Consider the following 12,328-nt stretch of genomic DNA (forward strand, 5'->3'; position numbering starts at 1 on the left):
CTGTAATTTCTACAGTTATTTACTTTAAATCCCCCAGTATTATACTGCTATTTCTCTTTACAGTAAATAACTGTGATTCCCATTGCATCATGGGAATTTTCTGTGACGCCTAACACCACATACAGAGACTTACTGTATTTTTTAAATTTGCTGTATACTACTGTATTTGACGTAACTGCCTCTCTGGCTGGCAACATTCCACCGTGCTTTTTATTTCCTAATTTTTGCCTTACACCTCGTGTCTACAACGCTATAATAGCCAGAGGCTGTCTATATTGGACACATTGAAGCGACTGGACCTTTAAATGCAAACCTGTTTGTCCCTTGTCAGAAATAGCGCGAGCGCTTGGACTCGTATCGGACTACGTCAGAAATATAACGGCCGCGGCGCATCTGTCTGGGATTTGTCGTGTCGCGTCAGAGCATCCAGAGTAGGTAATGGGGTCTGTGTTTTGTTGGATCGCGACGTTCGTGTCTGGCCCGGGGAAGAGACGGAATTCACTTCACCAAGAGAGAGATCAGCAAGCAAGGTAAAAAAAAAAAAAAACCTTCTGTGTGTGTTGACAGGATTGTGCCCAGTTTAACCTATGATATAACGTTAACGTTAGCCTAACGTTACTCGTCGTCAACATGGCGGTAACGAACTTTACCATGGTAAACTGAGCTAACGTTCAATTTTACACACTTTGTTAGATTGAATTGTGAATATGCCAACGAGCAACGCGTTTACATAAACAATAAATGTGAATAAATGAATGTGAAATTCTGTTTATAGCCTAATGTTGGCCTACTGATGAGAACCTTTATAGTTTTAGCATTATTTTTCAAACTATACCATATTATAGTTTTTTTTTAATGGAATTTAATATTTACTTCCATTTTTGTGTTTAAAGGCAACTGCAACAAAGCGCCAATTCGCGCCAGACTTCTAGCAAGATTCCAGAGGTAAGTTAGGCCAGCCCAGATTTGTGATATATTTTGAGATAAGTTTGCTGAAATGATTAGCATACGCTATGTGAAAATTGCTTTGAGCCACTGGTGCAGACTAGGTAGAGTATCTTATAAAATCTCTATAAACTTTATATCAAATAAGTGACCTTTGCATTATGTCTAATTTTATTACACAGCAAATGAACCAATCAGAAGATGGACCATTGTCTTTGTTCAGTCTCACCAGATAAATGTATCCAGGTAAACACTGCAGTAAAACTCTCACTAATTCATTCATACCAAATCTAGCATTCTAAACAACTTAAGTTTATATTTTTGCATTATTTTGATATGTTATTAGCCAGAAGACTCTACCATTGCAGTCCCACCTGACTAGGAAGGTCCTAATATCAGCGCACAGGTGGGTTATACTGGAGGAAGGAGAACGATCATCACACAGTGATTTCTTGCATGTGTCTTACTGTGTATTTGTCTCAAACAGGTACTCCTTCACTGCAGACAAGCTAAAATGGGCTAAAATCATCGATTTCAGTCGTTTTTTCTATGGATCTCAGCATTTTTGGACAGAATTTAGGATTTGTAAGTATTAAAATTTAATCTGGCATTATTTAATTTAGTTCTTTTGTATGCTATTTATTGACAGAAGCTGTTTACAAATATATATTCTTAAGTTTTTGTGAAAATAATAAATAAAAATTAAAAAAGGAGGTTAAAAATAATGTGACACTAATATTCTCTCTCTCTCTCTCTCTCTCTCTCTCTCTCTCTCTCTCTCTCTCTCTCTCTCTCTCTCTCTCTCTCTCTCTCTCTCATATAGTTTTGGAACTGGGATCTCCTCTGAAGGACTGAGTACATTTGTGTTTGTGGGCACGCATGCTGACCAGGGAACATTCTGAGGTTGTCAATCAAGTTCTGAACAGGAACCAATCTTTGGAGAAGTTCATTTATTCACAAAGGTGGACAAAAACATTGTTGGCTTTTTAAAGATTATTTTGATGATGATTTTTACTCCTATGCTGTAGAAAAGATGGAGTAGACAGTCAGACATTGATAATAATAAGAAATGTTTCTTGAGCATCAAAGAGACTTCTTTCAAAAACATTAAGACACTTAAATACTTCCTTTGGCCACCAGTGTACATGAATCCAACACATTTTTGGAAATAAGTGAAATTATTTTTAAGGTGGGGTTATGTGTCTTGTATTGTGAAAAGAACTGTGTTTTGTCCTGTTTTGGACATTTCCTTTTTGAATGCTTAAAAATGTATTTATATTCTGCAGTTTTATGAATGTAATGGTTGATATTTCATTATAATACTTGTATAAGCTAAACAACCAATGACTCTACATTCATTTAGTCAAATGCTAATGTTTTGTTTATGGTTTTATGTATGTTTTCAAAAATGTTTGCAGTGAAGGACAGCACATAATGTGTTAATTTAACACGTTTACACATCTTTGTGCTAACCTCTCTGACATATTTACTTTGTTAAAATCATTAACACAATGAATGAGTTAATATTAACACAAAAAAATGTTGTCTCTAAACTCACCCATTAATGTGTAAAAATTTCACACATCATTTCCAGCATTGGCATGTTTATTTTGTGATATATCCGAAATGTTTTAAATAAAAAAATGGTATTTTGTGATTACTTTGTCTAATTGGTTTGTATGAAAGTAGTACTTATGTAGGATAAAAATAAAATTAATCATATATCAAAATTATCAAATCTAATTTATATTTAGTACAAATAAAAATAATTACAGTAGTGTACTGATTAGCTTCGTTTTTACAGTAATGTACTGTACTGATTAGCTTCGTTTTTACAGTAATGCACTGTATTTACACAAAACTGAAATACGGTTTGGTACTGTAACTCTTAATTACAGTAACTTACTGGCAACAGTGTTGCCTGTAAGTTACTGTAAAAAACCCTTGAAAAGTCTAACAGTGAACAATGACTTATGTTAGGGAATTAATTAGCTCAAATTAGCCTTAATGTGAATATGCATATGTTGCTTACATGAATTAAAGAATTACCAAATAGGGAATTGGTCAAAACCTCGGCTTATATCAGCGATTACACAATTACTTGTAGTACTCCCTGATATAGACGGGTAGAATAGGTTCAATTTGGGGAAATTGTAGGTATAAGTTGGAGAATGTTCATTTATTGTACGAACTGTATGTCCAGCACACAAAAGGTACAATATCTGAACGGAAATCTCACGTCTTTAACACTGATAGACAATTTCTTTTCTGTGGCCACAAGAAAATAACTTATCTTAGTGTTTTAGACCATTTGAGATTTCTTTCAATAGTAAAATTTATCGTAGAGCGTTAAGAGGTAAAGATCTGCACTACTCAGGGACTCAGTATTGAAACAAACAGGCAAACTTAATTCAAATGATTTAACAAAGTTTATTCAAACGAGCTACTGGTTACATATACTAATTTTAAATCACACAGGAGTAAATATGCATAAACAAAACAATATACGATCGCAAATAAGGAATATAACAAAATAAACGTAAGATCAAAGGTTAGAGCAGGGGAAGAAAAAGGGAGAATATAAAAGAGAGAGAGAGAGAGAGAGAGAGAATTTTAAGAATGGGTTTTGTGTGTGTACACTGAGAGCGTGGTAAGGAGAGGTGTGTGTGTGTGTGTGTGTAGGAGCACGCCTTTAGCAGCACGTGGCCGTGTGTTGCTGTCTAGGACCACGTGAATAGGTGGGCGTGTATGTGTGTATGTGCAGATGTGTGCGTCAAAGAGTGTGTAAGTGTGAGTGAAGAGAAATTAGAGATAGGTAGAACAGTTCAGTCATTCACACGAAACCCCAATAGACATAGTAATGTTTAGACACTTTAAACAGCACTTCAGATTGTAAATTTAAAATCTACGTTACTCGGGGTGAAGCTCGGCCTTTGTGTGTCCGTGCGTCGAGTCGGAGTAGACAAAGCGTCTGGTCACGTGGTCACCGAAACAGAGGTCACAGCGTCTGGTTGCTATGGCGACTGGAAACGAGCGAAAACTTAGCAAGATGACTTTAGCTTTAAGTTGATTTCGTTGGTTGGTTGAAGGAGACTATCAACTGAAGTAAAAGTAGTTTCAAGAAAATAAAACTTGGAAGAAAAATGAAAATAAACGCGAACGAAGCTTCCAAGGATGGAAGAAGGCGTGTCGTTTCTCTCTCTCTGGCGATGTGCCCTGAGATCAGAGAAGCGCGGCATTTTGAAGGGGTTAAGCCCAGCCTCTTTAGGTGCATGACCCAATCGCCTGGAAGGGCGATTGTGACTACCTCCTGACGTTTTGCGGAGGCTCACGCCCCTTCTTAATAGTTATGGAGAAGCTAAACTTGTTCCTATCGTTAATAACACTGGATTTAATAAAATAATGCGTCTTCGGAGATTTTGGGTTAAAGATTCCACACCGTTGGGATTTATGGAGCACAATGATACCACGAATGGTATCTTTATGACATAGTCACCCACGGATACATGATTTTTCGCGATTATAGTCACATCAAATGGATTACAAATCAATAAACTATATAGGCATAATATTTGGGACAAGGGATCATGCATACATCAAGAGAATACATTTTAAACATTTCACAAGATGATTTTGATTCACACGTGGTAGGATCTGTGTGTGTTTCCTTGTGTGTGTGTGCTGGAAGAGTCACTGAAGGTTCATCCTGCTGCGTTGAACTTTGTCCCCGAGCACGGGATGAGAGTCTATGTGTGTGCGTGTTACTAGTTTTGATTAGATTAGCGGTCGAACAGAGTCTGGTTGTTTTCTTACGTGTTGACTGAGTGTCTAAATGTAAATGAATGTCAGAGAGAGGATCCTTGGGGTTCTCTCGAGATTGCTCTTATTGGTCAGCGGATGTTCGCCAAGCCATAATTCCGAGGTCAGCAGTAAGGAATCTCTGTTTTCAGATTAGGCAGTTAATGATTTGCGCCATTTATCGGCGCCGTTGGGTCTGGTGTCCAGGAAGGCAGAATCTTGAGGCAATAGAGGTGTTTGTGGATTAGGACACCAGTGATTTAATTAGGTCTCAGAGCAGAAGACAGGCTAATTTCAGTACATTAACATATAGAGAGATAGAGCTGGTGATCTGACCATCTGCTGTGTGTTACAACTGTAATAAAGGTATAATTTCACAATGTATTATGGCACTGTAAAAAGGTAGAATTACACAATGTATTATGGGACTGTAATAAATGTATAATAAGAATGTATTATTACACTGTAATAAAGGTATAATAACACAATGTATTATTACACTGTAATAAAGGTATTATAAGGCAATGTATTATTACACTGTAATAAAGGTATAGTAACACAGTGTATTATTACACTGTAATAAAGGTATAATAACATAGTGTATTATTACACTGTAATGAAGGTATAATTACACAATGTATTATTACACTGTGATAAATGTATAAAAGCACAATGTATTTCATTTTCATAAAGGTATCATAGCACAATGTATTATTAAATTGTAATAACGGTATAATAACACAATGTATTATGGGACTGTAATAAATGTATAATAAGAATGTATTATTACACTGTAATAAAGGTATAATTTCAATATGTATTATGGCACTGTAAAAAAGTAGAATCACACAATGTATTATGGAACTGTAATAAATGTATAATAACACAATGTATTATTACATTGTAATAAAGGTATAATACCACAATGTGTTATTACACTGTAATAAATGTATAATAACACAATGTATTATTACACTGTAATAAAGGTATAATAGCACAGTGTATTATTACACTGTAATAAAGGTATAATTTTACAATGTATTATGGCACTGTAAAAAGGTAGAATTACACAATGTATTTTAGGACTGTAATAAATGTATAATAAGAATGTATTATTACACTGTAATAAAGGTATAATAACACAATGTATTATTACACTGTAATAAATGTATAATAACACAATGTATTATTACACTGTAATAAAGGTATAATAGCACAGTGTATTATTACACTGTAATAAAGGTATAATTTTACAATGTATTATGGCACTGTAAAAAGGTAGAATTACACAATGTATTTTAGGACTGTAATGAATGTATAATAAGAATGTATTATTACACTGTAATAAAGGTATAATAACACAAAGTATTATTAAATTGTAATAAATGTATAATAACACAATGTATTATTAAATTGTAATAAATGTATAATAACACAATGTATTATTACACTGTAATAAAGGTATTATAAGACAATGTATCATTACACTGTAATAAAGGTATAATAACACAATGTATTATTACATTGTAATAAATGTATAATAACACAATGTATTATTACACTGTAATAAAGGTATAATACCACAATGTGTTATTACACTGTAATAAAGGTATAATTTCACAAGTATTATTACATTGTAATAAATGTATAATAACACAATGTATTATTACACTGTAATAAAGGTATTATAAGACAATATATTATAACACTGTAATAAAGGTATTATAAGACAATGTATCATTACACTGTAATAAAGGTATAATAACACAATGTATTATTACATTGTAATAAATGTATAATAACACAATGTATTATTACACTGTAATAAAGGTATAATACCACAATGTGTTATTACACTGTAATAAAGGTATAATAGCACAGTGTATTATTACACTGTAATAAAGGTATAATTACACAATGTATTTTAGGACTGTAATAAATTTATAATAAGAATGTATTATTACACTGTAATAAAGGTATTATAAGACAATGTATCATTACACTGTAATAAAGGTATAATAACACAATGTATTATTAAATTGTAATAAATGTATAATAACACAATGTATTATTACACTGTAATAAAGGTATAATTACACAATGTATTATTACACTGTAATAAAGGTATACTACGCAATGTATTATTATACTGTGATAAATGTATAATTTCACAATGTATTACATTGACATAAAGGTATAATAGCACAATGTATTATTACATTGTAATAAAGGTATAATTTCACAATGTATTATTAAATTGTAATAAATGTATAATGACACAATGTATTATTACATTGTAATAAACGTATAAATACACAATGTATTATTACACTGTAATAAAGGTATAATAACACAATGTATTATTACACTGTAATAAAGGTATAATTACACAATGTATTATTATACTGTGATAAATGTATAATTTCACAATATATTACATTGACATAAAGGTATAATAGCACAATGTATTATTACACTGTAATAAAGGTATAATTTCACAATATATTACATTGTCATAAAGGTATAATTTCACAATGTACTATTACACTGTAATGAAGGTATAATTACACAATGTATTATTACACTATAATAAAGGTATTATAAGACAATATATTATGCACTGTAATAAAGGTATCATAAGACAATGTATCATTACACTTCTAATAAAGGTTTAATAACACAATGTATTATTACATTGTAATAAATGTATAATAACACAATGTATTATTACACTGTAATAAAGGTATAATACCACAATGTGTTATTACACTGTAAAAAAGGTATAATTTCACAATGTATTATGGCACTGCAAAAAGGTAGAATTACACAATTTATTTTAGGACTGTAATAAATTTATAATAAGAATGTATTATTACACTGTAATAAAGGTATTATAAGACAATGTATCATTACACTGTAATAAAGGTATAAAAACACAATGTATTATTACATTGTAATAAAGGTATAATTTAACAATGTAGTACATTGTCATAAAGGTATAATTTCACAATGTATTATTACACTGTAATAAAGGTATAATAACACAATGTATTATTACACTGTAATAAAGGTATAATAACACAATGTATTATTACATTGTAATAAAGGTATAATTTAACAATGTAGTACATTGTCATAAAGGTATAATTTCACAATGTATTATTACACTGTAATAAAAGTATAATTACACAATGTATTATGGCACTGTAATGAAGGTATAATTACACAATGTATTATTACACTATAATAAAGGTATTATAAGACAATATATTATTACACTGTAATAAAGGTATTATAAGACAATATATTATTACACTGTAATAAAGGTTTAATAACACAATGTATTATTACATTGTAATAAATGTATAATAACACAATGTATCATTACACTGTAATAAAGGTATAATACCACAATGTATTATTACACTGTAATAAAGGTATAATTTCACAATGTATTATGGCACTGCAAAAAGGTAGAATTACAAAATGTATTTTAGGACTGTAATAAATGTATAATAAGAATGTATTATTACACTGTAATAAAGGTATAATTACACAATGTATTATTACACTATAATAAAGGTATTATAAGACAATTTATTATTACACTGTAATAAAGGTATTATAAGACAATGTATCATTACACTGTAATAAAGGTTTAATAGCACAATGTATTATTACACTGTAATAAAGGTATAATTACACAATGTATTACATTGTCATAAAGGTATAATAGCACAATGTATTATTACATTGTAATAAAGGTATAATTTCACAAAGAATTATTTTTTAATAAAAGTATAATTTCACAATGTATTATTATATTGTAATAAATGTATAATACCACCATGTATTATTACACTGTAATAAAGGTATAATAGAACAATGTATTATTACACTGTAATAAAGGCATAATGACACAATGTATTAGTACATTGTAATAAATGTATAATTACACAATGTATTATTATATTGTAATAAAGGTATACTTTCACAATGTATTATTATACTGTGATAAAGGTATAATAACACAATGTATTATTACATTGTAATAAATGTATAATAACACAATGTATTATTACACTGTAATAAAGGTATTATAAGACAATGTATTATTATACTGTAATAAAGGTATACTACACAATGTATTATACTGTAATAAAGGTATAATACCACAATGTGTTATTACACTGTAATAAAGGTATAATAGCACAGTGTATTATGGCACTGTAAAAAGGTAGAATTACACAATGTATTATGGGACTGTAATAAAGGTATTATAAGACAATGTATTATTACACTGTAATAAAGGTATAATTACACAATGTATTATTACACTGTGATAAATGTACAAAAGCACAATGTATTTCATTTTCATAAAGGTATAATAGCAAAATGTATTATTACATTGTAATAACGGTATAATAACACAATGTATTATGGGACTGTAATAAATGTATAATAAGAATGTATTATTACACTGTAATAAAATTATAATAGCACAGTGTATTATTACACTGTAATAAAGGTATAATTTCAATATGTATTATGGCACTGTAAAAAAGTAGAATCACACAATGTATTATGGGACTGTAATAAATGTATAATAACACAATGTATTATTACATTGTAATAAATGTATAATAACACAATGTATTATTACACTGTAATAAAGGTATAATAGCACAGTGTATTATTACACTGTAATAAAGGTATAATTTCAATATGTATTATGGCACTGTAAAAAAGTAGAATCACACAATGTATTTTAGGACTGTAATAAATGTATAATAAGAATGTATTATTACACTGTAATAAAGGTATAATAACACAATGTATTATTAAATTGTAATAAATGTATAATAACACAATGTATTATTAAATTGTAATAAATGTATAATAACACAATGTATTATTACACTGTAATAAAGGTATTATTAGACAATATATTATTACACTGTAATAAAGGTATTATAAGACAATGTATCATTACACTGTAATAAAGGTATAATAACACAATGTATTTATACATTGTAATAAATGTATAATAACACAATGTATTATTACACTGTAATAAAGGTATAATACCACAATGTGTTATTACACTGTAATAAAGGTATAATTTCACAAGTATTATTACATTGTAATAAAGGTATAATTTCAAAATGTATTATTACATTGTAATAAATGTATAATAACACAATGTATTATTACACTGTAATAAAGGTATTATAAGACAATGTATCATTACACTGTAATAAAGGTATAATAACACAATGTATTATTACATTGTAATAAATGTATAATAACACAATGTGTTATTACACTGTAATAAAGGTATAATAGCACAGTGTATTATTACACTGTAATAAAGGTATAATTTCACAATGTATTATGGCACTGTAAAAAGGTAGAATTACACAATGTATTTTAGGACTGTAATAAATTTATAATAAGAATGTATTATTACACTGTAATAAAGGTATTATAAGTCAATGTATCATTACACTGTAATAAAGGTATACTAACAAAATGTATTATTAAATTGTAATAAATGTATAATAACACAATGTGTTTATTACACTGTAATAAAGGTATACTACGCAATGTATTATTACATTGTAATAAAGGTATAATTTCACAATGTATTACATTGTCATAAAGGTATAATTGCACAATGTATTAGTACATTGTAATAAATGTATAATTACACAATGTATTATTATACTGTAATAAAGGTATACTACGCAATGTATTATTATACTGTGATAAATGTATAATTTCACAATGTATTACATTGACATAAAGGTATAATAGCACAATGTATTATTACATTGTAATAAAGGTATAATTTCACAATGTATTACATTGTCATAAAGGTATAATAGCACAATGTATTAGTACATTGTAATAAATGTATAATTACACAATGTATTATTATATTGTAATAAAGGTATACTTTCACAATGTATCATTATTCTGTAATAAAGGTATAATAACACAATGTATTATTACATTGTAATAAATGTATAATAACACAATGTATTATTACACTGTAATAAAGGTATTATAAGACTATGTATTATTACACTGTAATAAAGGTATACTACACAATGTATTATTATACTGTAATAAAGGTATAATAACACAATGTATTATTACATTGTAATAAATGTATAATAACACAATGTATCATTACACTGTAATAAAGGTATAATTTCACAGTGTATTATGGCACTGTAAAAAGGTAGAATTACACAATGTATTATGAGACTAATAAATGTATAATAAGAATGTATTATTACACTGTAATAAAGGTATAATAACACAATGTATTATTATATTGTAATAAATGTATAATAACACAATGTATTATTACACTGTAATATATAAGACAATGTATTATTACACTGTAATAAAGGTATAATAACACAGTGTATTATTACACTGTAATAAAGGTATAATAACACAGTGTATTATTACACTGTGATAAATGTATAATAGCACAATGTATTTCATTGTCATAAAGGTATAATAGCACAATGTATTATTACATTGTAATAACGGTATAATAACACAATGTATTATGGGACTGTAATAAATGTATAATAAGAATGTATTATTACACTGTAATAAAGGTATAATAAGACAATGTATCATTACTCTGTAATAAAGGTATAATACCACAATGTGTTATTACACTGTAATAAAGGTATAATAGCACAGTGTATTATTACACTGTAATAAAGGTATAATTTCAATATGTATTATGGCACTGTAAAAAATTAGAATCACACAATGTATTATGGGACTGTAATAAATGTATCATAAGAATGCATTATTACACTGTAATAAAGGTATAGTAACACAATGTATTATTACATTGTAATAAATGTATAATAACACAATGTATTATGGGACTGTAATAAATGTATAATAAGAATGTATTATTACACTGTAATAAAGGTATAATAACACCGTGTATTATTACACTGTAATAAAGGTATAATAAGACAATGTATCATTACTCTGTAATAAAGGTATAATACCACAGTGTATTATTACACTGTAATAAAGGTATAATTTCACTATGTATTATTACATTGTAATAAATGTATAATAACACAATGTATTATTACACTGTAATAAAGGTATAATACCACAATGTGTTATTACACTGTAATAAAGGTATAATAGCACAGTGTATTATTCAGAGATGTATAAAGTACTAGAGACCCAGACTTGAGTAAAAGTACAAGTGCTCTATCAAAAAAAGTGACTTGAGTAGAAGTTGAAGTGCTCTTTAAGCAGAATACTTAAGTAGAAGTACTAAAGTATTCAACATTTTTTGTACTTAAGTATTGCAAGTAGTTTATTTTAAAATGTACTAAAGTACTGAAAGTAAACGTACAAGTATTGTGTTATGAAGTTATTAAAGAAAACAGTCAAAAGTTTGAACATCATATTGTTTATATAATTTCAAATGTTTAGGACACTCACAATTAATTTGGCTGAAGCAGCAGTACAAGGACATGAATGTTCAAGAACACCTTAACACACTGAGCTTAACTCTTTGTAAAGAAAA

The sequence above is a fragment of the Scardinius erythrophthalmus genome, assembly GCF_964197995.2.
Source record: "Scardinius erythrophthalmus genome assembly, chromosome: 3".
Classification (NCBI taxonomy): domain Eukaryota; kingdom Metazoa; phylum Chordata; class Actinopteri; order Cypriniformes; family Leuciscidae; genus Scardinius; species Scardinius erythrophthalmus.